This window comes from Artemia sp. Qi Xiang Cuo, chromosome 18 (genome assembly GCF_049724085.1).
Source record: "Artemia sp. Qi Xiang Cuo chromosome 18, ASM4972408v1, whole genome shotgun sequence".
Taxonomy (NCBI): Eukaryota; Metazoa; Arthropoda; class Branchiopoda; order Anostraca; family Artemiidae; genus Artemia; species Artemia sp. Qi Xiang Cuo.
Window position 1 is genome coordinate 45,540,492 of NC_142811.1, and position 19,097 is coordinate 45,559,588.

The 19,097-nt window shown below is 37.0% G+C and overlaps 1 protein-coding gene across 2 annotated transcripts in view; it reads right to left on the reverse strand.

Moving 5' to 3' along the window:
* LOC148941547 (eukaryotic translation initiation factor 5B-like) overlaps window positions 1-14,172 on the reverse strand; it is a 96,640-nt gene extending 82,468 nt beyond the window's left edge. Inside the window, exon 1 of one of the 2 annotated variants that reach the window (XM_089103846.1) lies at window positions 14,118-14,172. The gene's annotated coding sequence lies outside the window, so the exon portion shown is untranslated. The remainder of the gene's footprint in view (window positions 1-14,117) is intronic. The other variant, XM_089103847.1, reaches the window with a different exon arrangement.
* Window positions 14,173-19,097: the final 4,925 nt, after the last annotated feature.

Sequence of the window (19,097 nt, forward strand, 5' to 3'; positions counted from 1 at the left end):
TGATTGTTTATTTAAGTTCTGTTCATTTTAAGTTTCATTTATACTTCAGTAGGAAAATATTTTTTTTTGTTATAAGCTTGATTTTCATATTCAATCTAAGCATTACTCGCTTTAATATCTAATTATTCATTTATATTATTACTTGTTGTATGTTTTTGCTATGGTTATTTATTTAATTTCTGTTCGTTTTGGGTTTCATTTATTCTTTAATAGTAATTTCTGGGTGTTTTGAGTTTGAACTTTAAAAGGTATTTGTATCTGCTGAGTTTAAGTTTAAAATGGCCTTTAATTTTCTTTTAAAAACTTATTTTTCGGAATTTTTTTTTTAATTAATTTTAAATAGAAACTCTTTGGAGATTTCCATGGATATAACTTTAGCAGAAGCTTTGAGCCTGGGTGGGGATCAAAGAGGAGTCTTTGAATGTTTTGACCACAGGTGACTTATTGTTGTGAATTATTGTTGTGATACAGTTTATAATTTAGCTGATATTAGCTATTTATGAGTTTATAATTTGGAATGAATCCCCAAAAGAAGAAATAAATAACATCCAAAAGAGCAGCCAAAAGCAATAAAAAAAGCAGCAGTTCACCCTTAGCCTACATGACATATATTCAATAAAGAAGCCAAAAAAAAAACTTTAAAATGTAATTTTTTTTTAATTGTTATTAAAAAACAGTTTTTAATACAAGGAAGGCTTTTTAGGAATCCAAAAGAGCAAAAAAAAACAATCAATATCAAAGTCGCCCATTTCAACTGTTTTAAAGGTGACAAAACAGATATAGGCAAAGGGCATTATGAAAAAATCAAGCTTCTAAGTTCAAACTTATGTTCAAAGTCTTTACCCAGATAACTGACGAATTTTGTTATACGGTATTTGAAGTTTTGTATGCAGTAATGCTCGATGAAAAAAACTACTAATTTTGATAATCATTTATGTTAAGAATACATAGCTAATAGATAATCAACTATTATGCAAGGGTTCTGAAACACCACAGCCATTTCGTTTCTACCAGATTTTTACTTCTCTTGATGAATAACAAAGAAGACCAGTTTCCAGCCAGCAACTTGTGAAGTTTTGAACTCATGAATAGGATCAAATCTATTGTAAATTTAAGCTGTGATTTGAGAAAGACTGATGAAAACATTAATGTTTGCAGTCAACATTGATTGCGCCGGTACCTTACCGGCGGCGCTGAGGGCTAAGGGGGGGGGGGGGGGGTTGTCATCCTCAAAGACCTAATTTCCAGAAATTTCAACTACATTGAAAAAAATTGCTATCTCGAAATTTTGATTGGAGGTGTTTGGAGAAACGTTGGCCGTGAAAGGGAGGTTAGTTGCCCTAAAATCACTTCTGACTATTAAAAAGGGCACTAGCCCTTTCAACTTCCAATAAATTGAGCCCTTTCTGAAGTTTCTATGACAACGCTTTCTATAAAAACCTTATATGCCAGAGGACATAACTTACAATAATTGATCTGAGGGGTGTGAGGGGGTTGTCATCCTCAAAGACATAATTTCCAGAACTTTCAACTACATTGAAGAAAATTGCTATCTCGAAATTTTGATTGGAGGTGTTTGGAGAAACGTTGGCCGTGAGAGTGAGGTTAGTTGCCCTAAAATCACTTCTGACTATTAAAAAGGGCACTAGCCCTTTCAACTTCCAATAAATTGAGCCCTTTCTGAAGTTTCTATGACAACGCTTTCTATAAAAACCTTATATGCCAGAGGGCATAACTTACAATAATTGATCTGAGGGGTGTGAGGGGGTTGTCATCATCAAAGACATAATTTCCGGACCTGTCAACTACGTTGAATAAATTGGCTATCTAAAAATTTTGATTGGATGTGTTTTGGGAAATGGTGGACGTGAGAGGGGGGATACTTGTCCTCAAATCACTTTTGACTATTAAAAAGGGCACTAGCCATTTCAATTTCCAATCAAATGATTCATTTTTGAAGTTTCTACAACAATGCTTTCTATAAAAGTGTTGTCGCTTTTATTCTCTTATAGGTTTGACACCCAGGACTAGTGGTAATTGTAATAGCAGTGGTAGCATACAAATATTGTACCTTATAATAAAAACATTATACGCCCCCAGGGCATAACTTACAACCTTCGCCCTAAGGTTGTTTTTTTTTTGGGGGGGGGGGCCTTCCTCAAAGACCTAATTTCCAGAACTTGAAACTATGTTAAACAAAATGGCCATCTCAAAATTTTTATTGCAGGTGTTTGGGGAAATGGCGAGTGTGAGAGGGAGGTTAGTTGCCCTTCAATCACTTTCGACTATTAAAAAAGGCACTAGCCCTTTCAATTTCCAATCAAATGAGCCCTTTTGAAGTTTCTATGACAAAACTTTCTATAACAGCCTTATATGCCCCCAGGGAATAACCTACAGCCTTTGCCATGAGGGTTGTGGGGGGGAGGGTTGTCATTCTCAAAGACCTAATGTCCAAAACTTTCAACTACGTTGAACCAAATGAATATCTCAAAATTTTGATTGGATGTGTTTGGGAAAATGGTGGGCATGAGAGGGGGGTTAGTTGATCTTCAATCTCTTTTGATTAGTAAAAGGGCTCTACCTCTTTCAATTTCAAATCCAATGAGCCCTTTTTGAAGTTTCTACAACAACTCTTTCTATAAAAACCTCATATGCCCCAAGGGCATAACTTACAACCCTTGCCCTGAGGGCTGTGGGGGGGGGGGGGGGGAAGATCTCTGTCATCCACAAAGATCTAATTTTCAGAACTTTCAACAACGTTGAAAAAAATCGCTTTCTCAAAATTTTGATTGTATGTGTTTGAGGAAATGGTGGGCATGAGAGGGGTATTAGTTGCCTTTCAATCACTTTTGACTATAAAAAAGGGCACTAGCTATTTCAATTTCCAATCGAATGAGTCCTTTTTGAAGTTTCTATGACAACGCTTTCAATAAAAACCTTATATGCCCCAAGGGCATAACTTACAACCCTTGCCCAGAGGGCAGTGGAAGGGGGGTGGTGTCATCCTTAAAGACCTCATTTCCAAAACTTTCAACTATGTTGAGCAAAATTGCTATCTAAAATTTTTGATTGGATGTGTTTAGGGAAAAGCTGGGCATGAGAGGGGGGTTTAGTTGCCCTCCAATCACTTTTGACTATTAAAAAGGGCACTATCCCTTTGAATTTCCAATCAAATGCACCCTTTTTCAAGTTTCTATGATAAGGCTTTCAATAAAAACCTTATATGCCCCAAGGGCATAACTTTTAAACCTTGCCTTGAGGGCTCTGAGGAGGAGGGGGTTGCCATCCTCAAAGACCTAATCTCTAGAACTTTCAACTACGTTGAACAAAATGGCAATCTCAAAATTTTGATTGGATGTGTTTCGATAAATAGTGGGCGTGAGAGGGGGTTAGTTACCCTCCAATCACTCTTGAGTATTAAAAAGGGCACTAGCCCTTTAATTTCCAATTAAATGAGCCCTTTCTCAAGTTTCTATGACAAAGATTTCAATGAAAACCTTATATGCCGCCAGGGCATAACTTACAACCCTGGCCCTGAAGACTGTGGGGGGAGTGTCCTGCTCAAAGGTATAATTTCCAGAACTTTCCAACAATGTTGAACAGAATGGCTATCTCAAAGTTTTGATTGGATGTGTTTGGGGAAATGGTGGGTGTGGAAGGGGTGTTAGTTCCCCTCCAATCACTTTTGACTATTAAAAAGGGAACTAGCCCTTTCAATCTCCAATCAAATGAGCCCTTTTTGAAGTTTCTATGACAAAGCTTTCTATAAAAACCTTATATGCCCCCAAGGCATAACTTACAACCCTTGCCCGTAGGACTGTGGGGGGAGTGTCCTGCTCAAAGGTGTAATTTCCAGAACTTTCTTCTACGTTGAACAAAATGACCATCTCAAAATTTTGATTGGATGTGTTTAGGGAAAAGATGGGCATGAGAGGGGGGTTAGTTGCCCTCCAATCACTTTCGACTATTAAAAAGGACACTAGCCCTTTGGGCACACAATTTCCTTTCCTATCATATTTTCTATCTGGAAATCAACTATGCTGAACAAACTTGTTATCTCAAAATTTTGATTGGATGTGTTTGGGGGAATGATAGGCATCAAGGGGGGGGGGCTAGTTGCCCTCCTATCATTTTCAACTATTAAAAAGGGCACTAGCCACTCCAATTTCCAATCAAATGAGCCCTTTTCAAAGTTTCTATGACAACTCCTTTGATACAAAGTGCCTGGGTATGGAAAAATAAATAAAAAAAAAAAAAATACATTGTGCCAACATTGTTCTTTACTTAGGCAGCACAATAGTGCCCTATGAAAAGGGCACTAGTTCCTTGAATTTCCAATCGAATGAGCCTTTTTTGAAGTATCTATGACAACCCTTTCCATAAAAACCTTATATGCCCCAGGGCCTAACTCACAACCCTTGCCCTGAGGGCTGTAGGGGGGGGGGGGGGTGTCAACCTCAAAGACCTAATTTCCTGAATTTTCAACTGCGTTGAACAAAATGGCCATCTCGAAATTTTGCTTGGATGTATTTGGGAAACGGTGGGAATGAGAGGGGGGTTAGTTGCCCTCCAATCACTTTTGACTATTAATTAATTAAAAAAAACTCCACAAAATAAGTTTTTCAAACAAAAGTAAAGAACTCCATTAAACAAAAAATTATAACAAATAAAATCAAATAATCTACAAAGTGTGAAACTACCACAAATCAGTAATGATAAATAAATAAAACCCAAAATGAACAAAATTACAACAAATAACCAAGTCAGACTCAAAACAAGCAGAAATTAACATAAGTTGCTCTCAAAATCCCTATGCCTTCCCAAGGCCAGAACATAATTTGCACTTTGCTGGAAAAAATATAAATGTTCTTACTTTTATAAGTTTAATAAATCAAATAATACTAACATTTTGATTACTAACTATCAGTATATGTATATTAAACTGACAATGCACATTCATTTGTATTTCTTTCAGTAAAGTGCAAATTTTGTTCTGGCCTTGGGAAGGCATAGGGGTTTTGAAACCAATTTTGAACTTTAACTTTGGGTTTGGAAGACTGTAGGGGGAGTTTCCTGCTCAAAGGTATAATTTCCTGAACATTAAACTACGTGGAACAAAACGGCAATCTCAAAATTTTTTGGATATGTTTGGGGAAATGGTGGGTGTGGAAGGGGTGTTAGTTACCTTCCAATCACTTTTGACTATTAAAAAGGGTACTAGCCCTATGAATTTCCAATTGAATGAGCCTTTTTTGAAGTATCTATGACAACACTTTCTATAAAAACCTTATATTCCCCCAGGGCATAACTTACAACCCTTGCCCGAAGGGCTTTGGGGGGGGGGGCTGTCATCCTCAAAGACCTAATTTCCTGAATTTTCAACTGTGTTGAACAGAATGGCCATCTCAAAATTTTGATTGGATGTATTTAGGAAACAGTGGGCATGAGAGGGGGGTTAGTTGCCCTCCAATCATTTTTGACTATTTTAATTAAAAAAACTTTTTCCACAAAATAAGTTTTTCAAAGAAAAGTAAAGAACTCCATTAAACAAAAAATGAGAAAAATAAAATCAAATAACCTACAAAGTGTGAAACTACCACAAATCAGTAATGATAAATAAATGAAACCCAAAATGAACAGAAATTACAATAAATAACCAAGTCCAACTCAAAACAAGCAGAAATTAACATAAGTTGCTCTCAAAACCCCTATGCCTTCCCAAGGCCAGAACATAATTTGCACTTTGCTGAAAAAAATATAAATGTTCTTACTTTTATAACTTTAATAAATCAAATAATAGTAACATTTTGATTACTAAATATCAGTATATGTATATTAAACTGACAATGCACATTCATTTGTATTTTTTTCTGTAAAGTGCAAATTATGTTCTGGTCTTGGAAAGGCATAGGGGTTTTGAAACCAATTTTGAACTTTAACTTTGGGTTTGGAAGACTGTAGGGGGAGTTTCCTGCTCAAAGGTATAATTTCCTGAACATTAAACTGCGTGGAACAAAATGGCAATTTAAAAATTTTGATTGGATATGTTTGGGGCAGTGGTGGGTGTGGAAGGGGTGTTAGTTACCTTCCAATCACTTTCGACTATTAAAAAAGGCACTAGCCACTTCAATTTTCAATCGAATGAGCCTTTTTTGAAGTTTCTATGACAACGCGTTCTATAAAAACCTTATATGTCCCCAGGGCATAATTTTCAACCCTTGCCCTGAGGGCTGTGGGGGAGCTCCCTCCTCAAAAACATAATTTCTATCTGGAAATCAACTGTGCTGAACAAAAAAGCTATCTAAAAATTTTTATTGGATGTGTTTTGGGAAAAGGTGGGTGTGAGAGGGGGCTTAGTTGCCCTCAAATCACTTTTGACTATTAAAAAGGGCACTAGACCTTTGAATTTTCAATCGAATGAGCCCTTTTTCAAGTTTCTACGACAAAGATTTCTATAAAAACTTATATGCCCCCAGGGCATAACTTATAACCCTTGCCCTGAAGACTGTGGGAGGAGTGTCCAGCTCAAAGGTACAATTTCCTGAACTTTAAACTGCGTGGAACAAAATTGCTATCTCAAGATTTTGATTGGATGTGTTTGGGGAAATGGTGGGCATGGAAGGGGTCTTAGTTGCCTTCCAATTACTTTCAACTATTAAAAAGGGCACTAGCCATTTCAATTTCCCATTGAATGGGCCCTTTTTGAAGTTTCTATGACAATGCGTTCCATAAAAACCTTATATGCCCCCAGGGCATAACTTACAACCCTTGCCCTGAGGGCTGTTGGGGGGTTGTCATCCTCAAATAACTAATTTCCAGAACTTAAAACTATGTTGAATAAAATGGCTATTTCAAAATTTGAATTGGATGTGTTTGGGGAAAAGGTGGGCATGATTAGTTGCCCTCCAATCACTTTCGACTATTAAAAAGGGCCTTTTAAACTAGCCCTTTTAATTTCCAATTGAATGAGCCTTTTTTGAAGTTTCTACAACAACGCCTTCTATAAAAACCTTATATGCCCTCAGGGTATATCTTACAACCCTTGCCCTGAGGTCTGTGGGGGAGTGTCTTTCTCGAAAACATAATTTCTATATGGAAATCAACTATGCTGAACAAAATGGATATCTCAAAATTTTAATTGAATGTATTTGGGGAAATGGTGGGCGTGGAAGGGGTTTTAGTTACCTTCCAATCACTTTTGACTATTAAAAAGGGCAAAAGCCACTCCAATTTCCAATTGAATGCAATTGCACTTTTTGAAGTTTCTATGACAACTTCTTTAATACAAAGTGCCCTGCTCTAAAGGAAAAAAATAATAAATAATACGTTGCGCCAACATTGTTCTTATATGCCCTCAGGGCATAACTTAAAACCCTTGCCCTGAGGGTAGTGGGGGAATGTCCTCCTCAAAAACTTATTTTCTATCTGGAAATCAACTATGCTGAACAAACTTGTTATCTCAAAATTTTGATTGGATGTGTTTGGGGGAATGATAGGCATTGGGGGGGGGGGGCTAGTTGCCCTCCTATCATTTTCAACTATTAAAAAGGGCACTAGCCACTCCAATTTACAATCAAATGAGCCCTTTTCAAAGTTTCTATGACAACTCCTTTGATACAAAGTGCCTGGGTATGGAAAAATAAATAAAAAAAAAAAAAATACATTGTGCCAACATTGTTCTTTACTTAGGCAGCACAATAGCGCTGCCTATGAAAAGGGCACTAGTTCCTTGAATTTCCAATCGAATGAGCCTTTTTTGAAGTATCTATGACAACCCTTTCCATTAAAACCTTATATGCCCCAGGGCATAACTCACAACCCTTGCCCTGAGGGCTGTGGGGGAGTGTCCTCCACAAAAACATAATTTCTATCTGGAAGTCAACTATGCTGAACAAAATGGCTATCTCAAAATGTCGATTGGATGTGTTTTGGGAAATAGCGGGCATGGAAGGGGTGTTAGCTGCCTTCTGATCACTTTTGACTATTAAAAAGAGCACAAGCCAGTCCAATTTCCAATTAAATGAGCCCTTTTTGAAGTTTCTATGACAACTTCTTTGATACAATGTGCCCTGGTCTAAAGGAAAAAAAAATAATAAATAACGCATTGTGATAACATCATTCTTATATGCCCCAGGGCATAACTTAAAACCCTTGCCCTGAGGGCTGTGGGCAAGTGTCCTCCTCAGAAACATAATTTCTATCTGGAAATCCACTACGCTGAACAAAATGGCCATCTCAAAATTTTGATCGGATATGTTTGGGGAAATGGTGGGCGTGGAAGGGGTGTTAGCTGCGTTCCAATCACTTTTGACTATTAAAAAGGGCACTAGCCACTCCAATTTCCAATCGAATGAGGCCTTTTCCAAGTTTCTATGACAACTCCTTCAATATGAAGTGCCGTGGAATGAAAAAAAAAAAAAAAATTATGCTAACATTGTTCTTTAATTAGGTAGTGCAATTGTGCAACCTATGATACTAGGGAGTTGATTCAACTGTAAGGATTTTGGAAGTCATTGATAGGGGCTCTGCAATTAGATCTGCTGTTTCTTTTAAGACTCTGGAGTGAAGTCCATCCAGACCTGGTGATTTGCTTATCCTTAGCTCTTTGAGTTTCTTCAGTACCACCTGTGGGTCTATCTTAACCCTGAGTGTTTAGTCAGAGATCTATGGTTTGCAGGGTTGGTAGTGATGACTGAATAGGTTTCTGGGTGAAGATGGTAGTGAAATACATGTTGAGTAAATCTGCTTTTTTCTGCAGATCTTTCAATCAGGAGTCCAGTCATAGGGTCCTTTAAGCTTGGAATATTTAGCTTTGCAATGCGTTTAGAATTTATGTAGCTCTAAAACATTCTGGGGTTGGTCTTGACAGATTCTGCAAGGTTTTGCTCTTGCATGTTAGCTGCTTACCTGGTTTGTCACCTCACTTTGTTTAGTAGCCTTTGGTAGGCTCTTGCTTTGAGAGGCCTTGACTTGTCAGCTATGTGATTTTTCCAACAGGTTTGTTTTCCCTTGATGAGGTTCAAAACAGTGCATGGTAGGGTTGGTCTTTTATATTGTTTGGCAACTGATAAATGTTTCTCCTCAGCCTGAAGCATGACAGAGAGAAATTTGGAGTACATTTTGTCACAACTTTCAGTTGAACTGAGCTCTTTTTCCCAATCAACTGTGCTGGGGTCACTGCACATTGCAGCAAAGTCTGTTTCTTGGTGTTTTTTTGTCTTTGCTGCCATTGGCCAAAATCTGGAAGCCTACAATACAGTAATCAGAATTTCCCACTTGGATATACTCTATCACTTCTGAATTGTTTGTCAGCAGCAGATCCAATATACTTGGTCTATCTTTACCTCTGGTTCAGGTGGGCTCTAACATCAATTGGTTCAGATGAGTTATTCACCACTTCTAAGAATTATGCCTTTGGTGATGTTTGGTTGTGCGAGTGCATGTGCTGTCTAGACCAGTTGATTTTTGGTAGGTTGAAATCACCCACAATGACTACATTTGATAAATTTTCACTGCAGATCTCAGTGATTTCTGCAAGCAAGTGGGAGTCATTTTCAAGACTGCTATTAGGACTTCTGTAGTAGATTCTGAGTTTGACATTTACTCTATCAGCTACTGTTATTTTTAACCAGATACTTTCTTATCTTACAGCCTTACAAGTAGTTGCAGTAGAAGTAGTGTGCATATATTGCCTTTTGGTCAGATGATTTTTTAAGCATTATCTGAAAGTTCAAGCTTAATACTCAAATCAATTCTAGAGATACACTCTTTTGACAATGTATATGCACATAGCATTTTTTAATTTAGTTCAAATTTTCCCTTAATATTGTAAATGGAGTAATGTGGTAGTAGCAGTAGTGGTGGTAGTTGTAGTAGTACTGGTAGCATGCAAATATTACTTTTTTGATCATCTCCCTTATCATTTCCTGAAAGTTCCAAATTATTATACTCAATCCTTCCTGAGTTACAACGTTTTGATAATACAAATACTGTGTTTTGATTTAGTTCAATTCTCTCCTCAACATTCTCTGAAAGCCTCATCTAAATGCCCTTTGTCTTTTTGGAAAGTAAAGTTCTAACATGCATACCTTTCTCAATAACATATAGTACATGTAAACAATGAACAAATTGCTTAATTTACAGCCCTTGCCCTAAGGTGAGAGGTTGACATCCCCAAATACATAATTATTGGACCTTTCAACAATGCTGAACAAAATAGCACTTAAAATTTTGACCAGATGTGTTTTGGGAATGATAGGGTTGGGGAGGGAGCTGCTTGTCCTCAATTCACTTTTGACTTGTAAAAGGGACACTAGAACTTCTGACTTCAAATCAATTGAGCCCCATCCAATTTGAAGATAATATGACCATCAATTCCATAAAAATCTTATATACCCTGAGGCATAGCTTACAACCCTTGCCCCTGGGCTGTGGGGGTTGTGTCCACCATAGCCCATATGTTATATGTTCTGTCATAGCCCAGGCAATGTTATTTCCTCTTTGGAATATTGTGAACAGAATGGCTATCCCATAATTTTGATTGGATGCAATTGAGGAAAAGAGTGTGTCAGAAAAATGGGAGGGGCTAGTTACCCTCTATTAATTTTGACTCTTAGAAGGGAACTAGAACTTTACATTTCCAATGAAATGAGCCTCATCTCAAGTTCAGACAGTCAACCCTTCCACAAAATATCTTATATGCCCCCAGGGGAAAGCTTACAACCCTAGCACCTAGACTCTGAAGGGTTGTCAACCCTGAAAGCCTTGTTATGTGATCTTTGGGCTATTTTTGAACAAATGGCTCCCTCAAATCTCTATCAGATGCATTTGGGGAAGATTTGACATGGGCAGGGGGCAGCTAGTTGCCCTCTGATCACTTTGACTCTTAAAAAGAGCACTGGAACTTCTGATTCCCTATCTGATGAGCCCCCTCCAGAGTTTATATGACCACCCTTTTCATAAAAACTGTCTATGCCCCCAGGGCATAGCTTAAAACCCTAACCCTGATGGCCATAGAAGATTGCCATCCTCAAAGGCATAATTACTGGACCTTCTAACTACCTTGAACAAAATGGCTATCTCAAAATTTTGATTTGATATGTTTGGAGAAATGATGGATGTGGAGGGGGGGGGGGGGGGGGCTGGTTGCCCTCCTATCACTTTTGACTATTAAAAAGGGCACTAGAACTTGCAATTTCCAATTGAATTTGCCCCGTTTGAAGTTTCTATGACAACTCCTTCTATACAAAGTGCCCTTGTCTAAAAATAAAATAATAAATTGTGCCCACATTGCTCTATACTTAGGCAGAGCTATTGTGCTGCCTATGATTTAACAGAAAACAAGCAACAGGAAGAAAAGAGTCATGCTCCTGCAAAACATAGATATAAAATAATTTTGACCAGGGTAAGACCCCAGTAGGCTACTCAGCCAGTGCCTAATCTTAGCCTGATATTCTGACTAAAAAGTATGTTTCCTATACATTGACAGCATGTTCCTAATCTTGGACATTAAGTGTACAGGGTTAGATAATTATGATTGGCTGATGGTTAGGATTAGACCAATTAGGACTGGCTGACTACAATCTGGTAACATCTGGTCTTTCAACATTTGAATTTAAACAAAAGTTACCTCTACACCCTAGCCTATCTAAATACAATTCTATTTCTCAACTATTGTCTTAGATTTAATCTATCTATGGTTGACAGTGTCTGCAATTCAAATATGTTTTTCTAACTGTAATATCCTGTGTCAAAGATTAGACAGCATTTTCTAAGAAAAATCAATTTAAAAAAACTTTCCAAAAAAAGAAGTTTTTCAAAGAGAAGTAAAGACCATATTAAACTTAAGATCAGCAGATACAAATACCTGTTAAAATTCAAACTAAAAACAACAAGAAAATGGTTTGGGGGAAAAAAGGGTGTGTGTGGGGGGGGGGGGGGGCTAGTTGCCTTATGATCTCTTTTGACTAGAGTGAACTAGAACTTTCAATTTCTAGTCAAATGAGCTGTCTCTGAAATTTATACTAGCATCCCCTCTACTGGAGCCATATATCCCCCCAGGACACAACTTAAAACACCTGCCCCCCAGCCCTGGGAGGTTGTGTTGACCCTGGAGTTTTGGTTATATGATCTTTGAACTTTTTTTTAACAAAATGTCTATCTCAAAATTTTTATCAGATGAGTTTGGGAAAATAGGCAGGGGGAGCACTAGTTACACTCTGATCTCTTTTGACTCTTAAAAAGTGAACTAGAACTTTCAATTTCTAACAAAATGAGCCCTCTCTGAAGGTTATACAAGCATTACTTCTATAAGAACCATATATTCCCTCAGGCCACAACTTACAATGCCTACCCACAGGCCATGGGGGGTTGTGTTGACCCCAGAGTTTTTATTATATGATCTTTGAACTATTTTTTACAAAATGGGCATCTCAAAATTTTATTGGATATATTTGGGGAAAAAGGGCATGGGGGGGGGGGGGGGCTAGTTGCCCTCCTATCACTTTTAACTCTTAAAAAGGGCACTAGAACTCTTGATTTTCAATTGAATGGGCTTCCTCTGAAGTTTATACAACAACCCCTTCTATATGAAGTGCCTCTGGGAAAAAAAATAATAACAAAACATTGGAGCCATATGGCCTTTACTATAAGCAATGCTATACTTTTGCCTCTGATTAGGCTCCAGCTTCAGCTGTGTGGCAAAGATTAGGCAGCATTGTTATCCATAAGTACATTGAAAATTGTTAGTGTTGTATATGTTTGAAATATCCAAGCAAATTATTTACTTGTTAAGAGGATTTTGACACATCAAATGGTGAAACAACCCACTTTCTTGGTGGCATGATAGAGATTTTATAATGATTTAGCTGTTAAAGATTAGATTAGCTGGAAAACTACTAGATATCTTACCCTTTATATTTGTGTATTAAAGGAGGTTAGGGAGTAAAGTGAAGCAGTCCAGATTTAGAAACAAGACCATTAAGTATTTTAGAATGTTTTAAAGAAATTCCCAGAATAAAGAATTTTTCAAAAAGCAAGAATTATGTGTCACTTTAAGCATGGAGTCCATTTAAGGGCTTTACATTTGCCTTGAAAGTGAGAGCATAAAAATCATCAAGTATTGTAGTCAACTTGTCTCTACACCAGTAATGGAATCTGGTAGCCTATAGATTTACCAAAAAATTGAATATTTTTGCTGATTAGAACATCAAAGAGATAACTTTGAACCTTTGTTTATATTCTCATTAAAGACCTTCAGGCACTAGACCTAGACTGAAGAAAGGTATTTGCAAAGAAAAGCAACAAGAGTCTTGACATTGGTGAGTTCATCAATTTACTGAATATTGACACAGCTAAGAAGTAGACATAGGCCTACCTTTAGCATCAGAATTTCATCCTAAATCCAAATATAGCACTGATTTGCTTTGACAATTTGCCTTATGCCCTCCTCCAATGGTCAATATATGCCCTGAATCGCAGCCTAGGCAATTTATGCAATGAATTTCCTATTATTTTGATAAACCATTAAGCCAATTTGAAGAAAAAATGATATATAGAAAATTCAGGTCAAATACAGAATTAAGGTAGCCTATATGGGATACCACCAGATGGCTAGCCTAATTTGACAGTGTAAATATATACAAATCTTTAAATTAGCCAACTGACCAACCAGTATTTTAAGCCTAGGCCTAGGAGTCCAGCTGGACAAAAGAAAACATATTAAGAAAACAATTCTTACTCCAAAATATGTAGAATAACCCTAGTTAACACATTTTTCAGGGGGAGATCCTTTATCTTCACTTCTTTGCTTGTTTTTCCAATTTTTCTAAGAAATCCATGAATTTCTTAGAGCCTATATATTCACCGAATATATACCCCCACCCCCCTAATGTGTAAATATATACCTAGAATTGCATCCTCAATCTAAATATAACAGCCATTTTCATCCCAAATGAACTTTACTCCCATATTAGCCATGTGGTGGATGTCCAGCCTATAGGCTAACTTGATTGTTAGGGGAGGGGGCAAAGCAAATTTTTAGCAGAAATAGATATTTGCCATAGAAGGCAGCTCTATTTTAGACCTTAGGGTCAATTAGTTAAACTCATCAAACTTACACTATCTTTTTACATATGTATAGAAGACAAATTAGAAATAATGCTTTAGCTTCGTTTCTTCTATAAATTAAACGACAGCATTTTCACAAAAAAGAGAGTAGAGACGAAAACTGGATTCATTAATAAGCCAATTTACAATTAATAAGGATAACTTCGTGTATTTGCAGCAGTAGCATTATGAAACCTTCGTCTTGAAATTGTCCTAAAGCAATTCTACACGAATTAAGGTTCCATATTGTTCCTTTGAGTTTAAGTTCTTCCAAATTTGGCAGACTCCCGTTTTCCAATATGACTACTAAATTTCTGACTTAAAAATAGCGTACCATGAACTCTGTGCCTCACGCTATTTTGAATAGGCTATACCGACAAAGGACAGTGTGAAAGTCTTGTGGTTTTTGTAAAAGCTAGTGTAACATGCAATTAATCTCTGAGTTATCATAAACTTTATAAAAGAACCTGAACTCTTAAGACATGTCTTTTCTTTTGGAATTTTGCTTTTGACGCGTGAGCTCCACATAGCATTTCAGAAAACTTTTGTTAATTTTACTTGCACCAGAGAGCGTAGCATGAGCTACTGACGCTCATGTTGAACTGGAATTAATTTGACACAGGTAGCCTAGAGTAATGCAGCAAGTTTTTTTTAATATTTCCTTGTGTCTATGTTGTCCGAATATCTCATATTGGTATCCACGCTTCAACGGCTGCAATATACCGTTTCCCCGTATGAACATTCTTACGACTGTCCTGCATCCTCGACTGTCCTCCTTAAAAATTTGCATCAGTATAAACAAAGGTTAAACAACATTTGGAATAGGAGGATGCTGCAATCGCAACTTAAAAAAAAATCGGCAAATTTTCGGTCTTCTCGATTGATTTGCAAACGTAAAAGGCAAAACATGTCAGCAGATGCACTTTTTAACGGCTTGTTCAAATATTTTACAAATATTTTAATCGCTTCCCATACATAAGACCAAGCCTGTACATCAAACTTCGCTGTTTTTGTGTTGCTTTTTTTTCAAATATGCGTAGTTGGTTTTGTGAAAAAATTTGGATGAGGAATAAAAACAAAATATATTTCTTTGAGAGAAACGATGAGATGCTGCTTAAAACTGGTCTGAATATATCCTATGTCTGCTAAAAACCAACTTAATTCTTTGCCCTAAAATATAAAAACTAAATCAATCAATATTGTTATTGCTTTGGAGTTAAGTAAAAACGAGCTAAGGCTACGTGACTGTGTTTTTTTTATACTTGATGGCATGGAGAAAGGGTTTTCACTGCCATGGTTTGCTTCCCCAATAAAGCAGATATTGGATGACTGCACTTCAAACGAGGAGCAATAAGCTTATCTTTCTGCTGGGCAGTTTCCAGTAACAAACGAGGGAGGGAGGGGCCTAACAACACCGCTAATGAGGGGAGTCGCAGTACGAGGAATGGGTGCGCTTCGATACCAATGACTAAACTTAGGCAAGGCAGGATTGTAAACCAGAATGATAAGAGCTAGAGAGTCGGCCCATGGCACCTTCAACTTGTCCCCGAAGCCGCGTCAAAATAAAATTTGAAGGCGGTGGACACAATTACGCTCGACGGCAATGCAAGTAAAAAATGATTGGCGGCGCATCGTCAATTGATCGTTTTATTTTTCAAAATTTTTTCTTGTATTTCAAAAGTTTCGAAAACTGAATTGGTATCCGTTCTTTTCAAAATTCCTTCAAAGCAAGAGTTCTTGGGGATCCCAGTTCCTTTTCAGTTAATAACTATGACCAAATCTCAGAAAAAATAAGGACGAGACATCATTCTTAACTCCTCCCAAACATTTTTTAAATCCAAATGATCGACAGTGAGACCTTAAACTGCCTGAAAATATAATAATTCCGACAAAATAAGTAATTCAAAATTTTAAATTGTAATTTAAATGAAAATCTAATTAAAAATAAATTTATTTGCACCATATCTGGTGCAAGAAAGCTCAAGGGAATCTGATGTATATATCTCACTCCATGTCTGGATTTCCTGGTCTTGCAACCTGTATTCCACTTCTGTGACTAACTTATAACCGTTTTGCAATTCCCTGAGGTCTCTTCCCTTCATTACGACACAGAAAAAAGCAATTTTTAAGTCCACTTTACCATTGTGAAATGGGGAGTTGGGGGCCAGCCATCCTTTGCTGTCGCAGACTCTTCCTGTTTACCTTCCTCAGAATTTTCCACGTACCAATTTAGAGCTGGGTCGACTCTGGATCAGCATACAGAATCAAGCCACTAACCCCCGTTCCAAACCAAATAACCAATGAGACCAGGATTCGAAGCCTTGTCCTCATGGACAAAGGATTTCAAGTCTATCATGCTAAACACTCGGCTAGGCTGGCTCAAAATTGTTCTAAACCGCAATTTTGCACCTCAGAGCTCCAATAAAAAAGAAATAAGAATTACCAATATCTCGATTTCAACGCTCTCCAAAAATTGTTCAAGACAAGCACAATTTACATTGTACAACAAGGAAAATTAGCTGTCAAATTCTATAACAGGCCTCATATAAGATAATAATAGTTAAAGAGTTAATAAAAAAGCTAATTTTTTGATGAAGTAAATACAGAAATCCAAAATTGAAACGCTGAGAAATTACCCAAGGGAAATAACCAAAATACAATCACTAAAATTTTCTATTATATTATGGTAAATTGTATACTCGCAAGAAAACACGAGCATTACATCCTCAGTAGTGATAATAAAAAAAACTGAAGTGGTGAAATAGGAAAAAAAAACATTATAAACAAGTAAACACCGGCACGAGATTCCGAATATAATACTTTCAACACAATCAAACAGTTCGTGGCAACGAACTTCAATTATGGAGCGAATCGACCCAATAGTAACCCAAACTTTATAAAACAGAAAATTGATAACAATAGATACATCAAAAGTATTACATTTTTAAGCAGATTACAAATATATAAGAATCATTAGGTTAATTGCTATACACTAAAAGCTACAAGCCTGAGGAAATTTGTTTGATTTTCAAAAAAGGGGGAAACATCCCCCAAAAGTCAAGGAATCTGATTGAAATTGCACCATCAGATTCAGCAAATCAGAAAACCCAGCTGTAGAGTTTTCAAGCTTTAATCTAAAAAAATACGTAATTTTGCGTTTTTCCCAGAAGAAAGACCATGGATGCGCGTTTATTTGTTTTTTGTTTTCTTTGTTCTTTTCAAGGGTGATCGTATCGAATCTAAATCCTAGAAGGTTTGGAGATAGCTCATTTGAACGGAACTTAAAGTTTTACCGCCCTTTTTAAGTACCAAAAAACTGGAGGGCAAATAGCCCCCCTCCACGCCCCTTTCCCCAAAGTCGTCTTATAAAAATTTTGGGAGTGCTATTTTGTTCAGTATAGTTGAAAGGCCCAATAACTATAAGGGATGAAATGACCCCATGTAGCCACTGCAGGAAGGGACGCAAGTTATGAAATTTACCTATCGTTTGCGTATTGGGAAATACCGATTTTTTTTTTTGGGGGGGGGCCTTTATGGGGATAATTTTTTACGGGAAGAATTACCATTGGGATGGAAGTTTCCCAGGGTGAAGTTTCCTGGGTTAAACAGAGGGAATTTTTTTCAGAATTCATATACGAAATTTTTTTTATTTCATACTTGTTCGTTGGCGACCCATTTTACAGTTGGAGTTGCTCTGTGAGAAATATACAGCGTAGTTAGAATTCACTGGGGTATTTTTAAATGGTGAAATTTCCCACTGTAGAAATTCTCTACTGGAAACTTTTAAATAATTGCTTAGACCGCGCTACTTTTCCATTTACAGAATTTAAGAGAGAAAAAACGTGTAAAATGAAGATAAATCAGTGGAACAGAAAAAAAACAACAACAAACGTTAAATAATAAAAATCCAAATATTGCGACTGAGGCTTTATCAACGGGAATAATAAAAGTGTAAAACTAAATTAAACACAACATATGAGAGGCTGTTAAGATGTGAACTTTATTATTTTGTTGTGTTTTTCTCTTTATTTATATGCTAGCCTATGTTAGTTGTAGTATGGGCCGTCGGGTAGAATGATATTGACCTTAGAAGTTTGGTGAAGATTTTACATATGTTTGTTCAACCAAAAAAGAGAACATTTATAAAGAATATCAGGGCTAGTCGAAACTCATTTTAGTTAGAAATTATTACATTGTAGTAAAGATGACAGAAACAAGTGAAATATAATGTAAACTCCCCGTTACACGAGTAAATTCAAAGACATTTTATGGGGAATCCCAAATTTTTGCATGTGCCATTGAATAGTGTATTTTGCTTTACATTTGCCCCTCATTAATTTCAGAAAATAATTCAGCACTCAAAATTTTCCGTGGCACACCGAAGCCTTTTCAGAAGCGGCAAGCTGAAATATTTTCGGCGGCAGGATGCCGGTTTTCGGTGCGGCTTCGAGGACTACACTCAACCTCATTACTCTTTCTTCTCCAGATTTTTAGAAAGGTAGTCAAATGTTATATCTTTTGAAGCGGAATCACGCAAGGTTTTTTTTTTATCGATATTGTTAGAACCGAAGGCTGGGCCACTGGCCAGTCAAACATCCTACTCTTTCTACCTCCAACTTTTTAGCAAACCATTAGGAGGGTTGCATCTTGTTTTAAGAGGAATCAAGCAGCCACTAGGAGATATTGTAGGAGTCGCGAGCCGAATTTTCTTTTCTAATTATAAAGATGGAAAATCTTTACATGGTTCCAATCAAAAGACTGCATAATATGCCTAGCTTTCTACCAGAAAGTTGGCGAGGAAATTGGGACATGTGCGCTTGAGGAGTCCAATGCTTCTATTCATGCTGATTAGAAATACTTGTATGATTACGATTCAAACATGAATCAACGTAACTATCCTTCAGCTGAAACCTTGGAAGTGGAAAGAAGATGGAGGGCTGTAAGGTCAAATCAGCTCAAAAATCATTTAGATTGACAATTCCTGCATTATT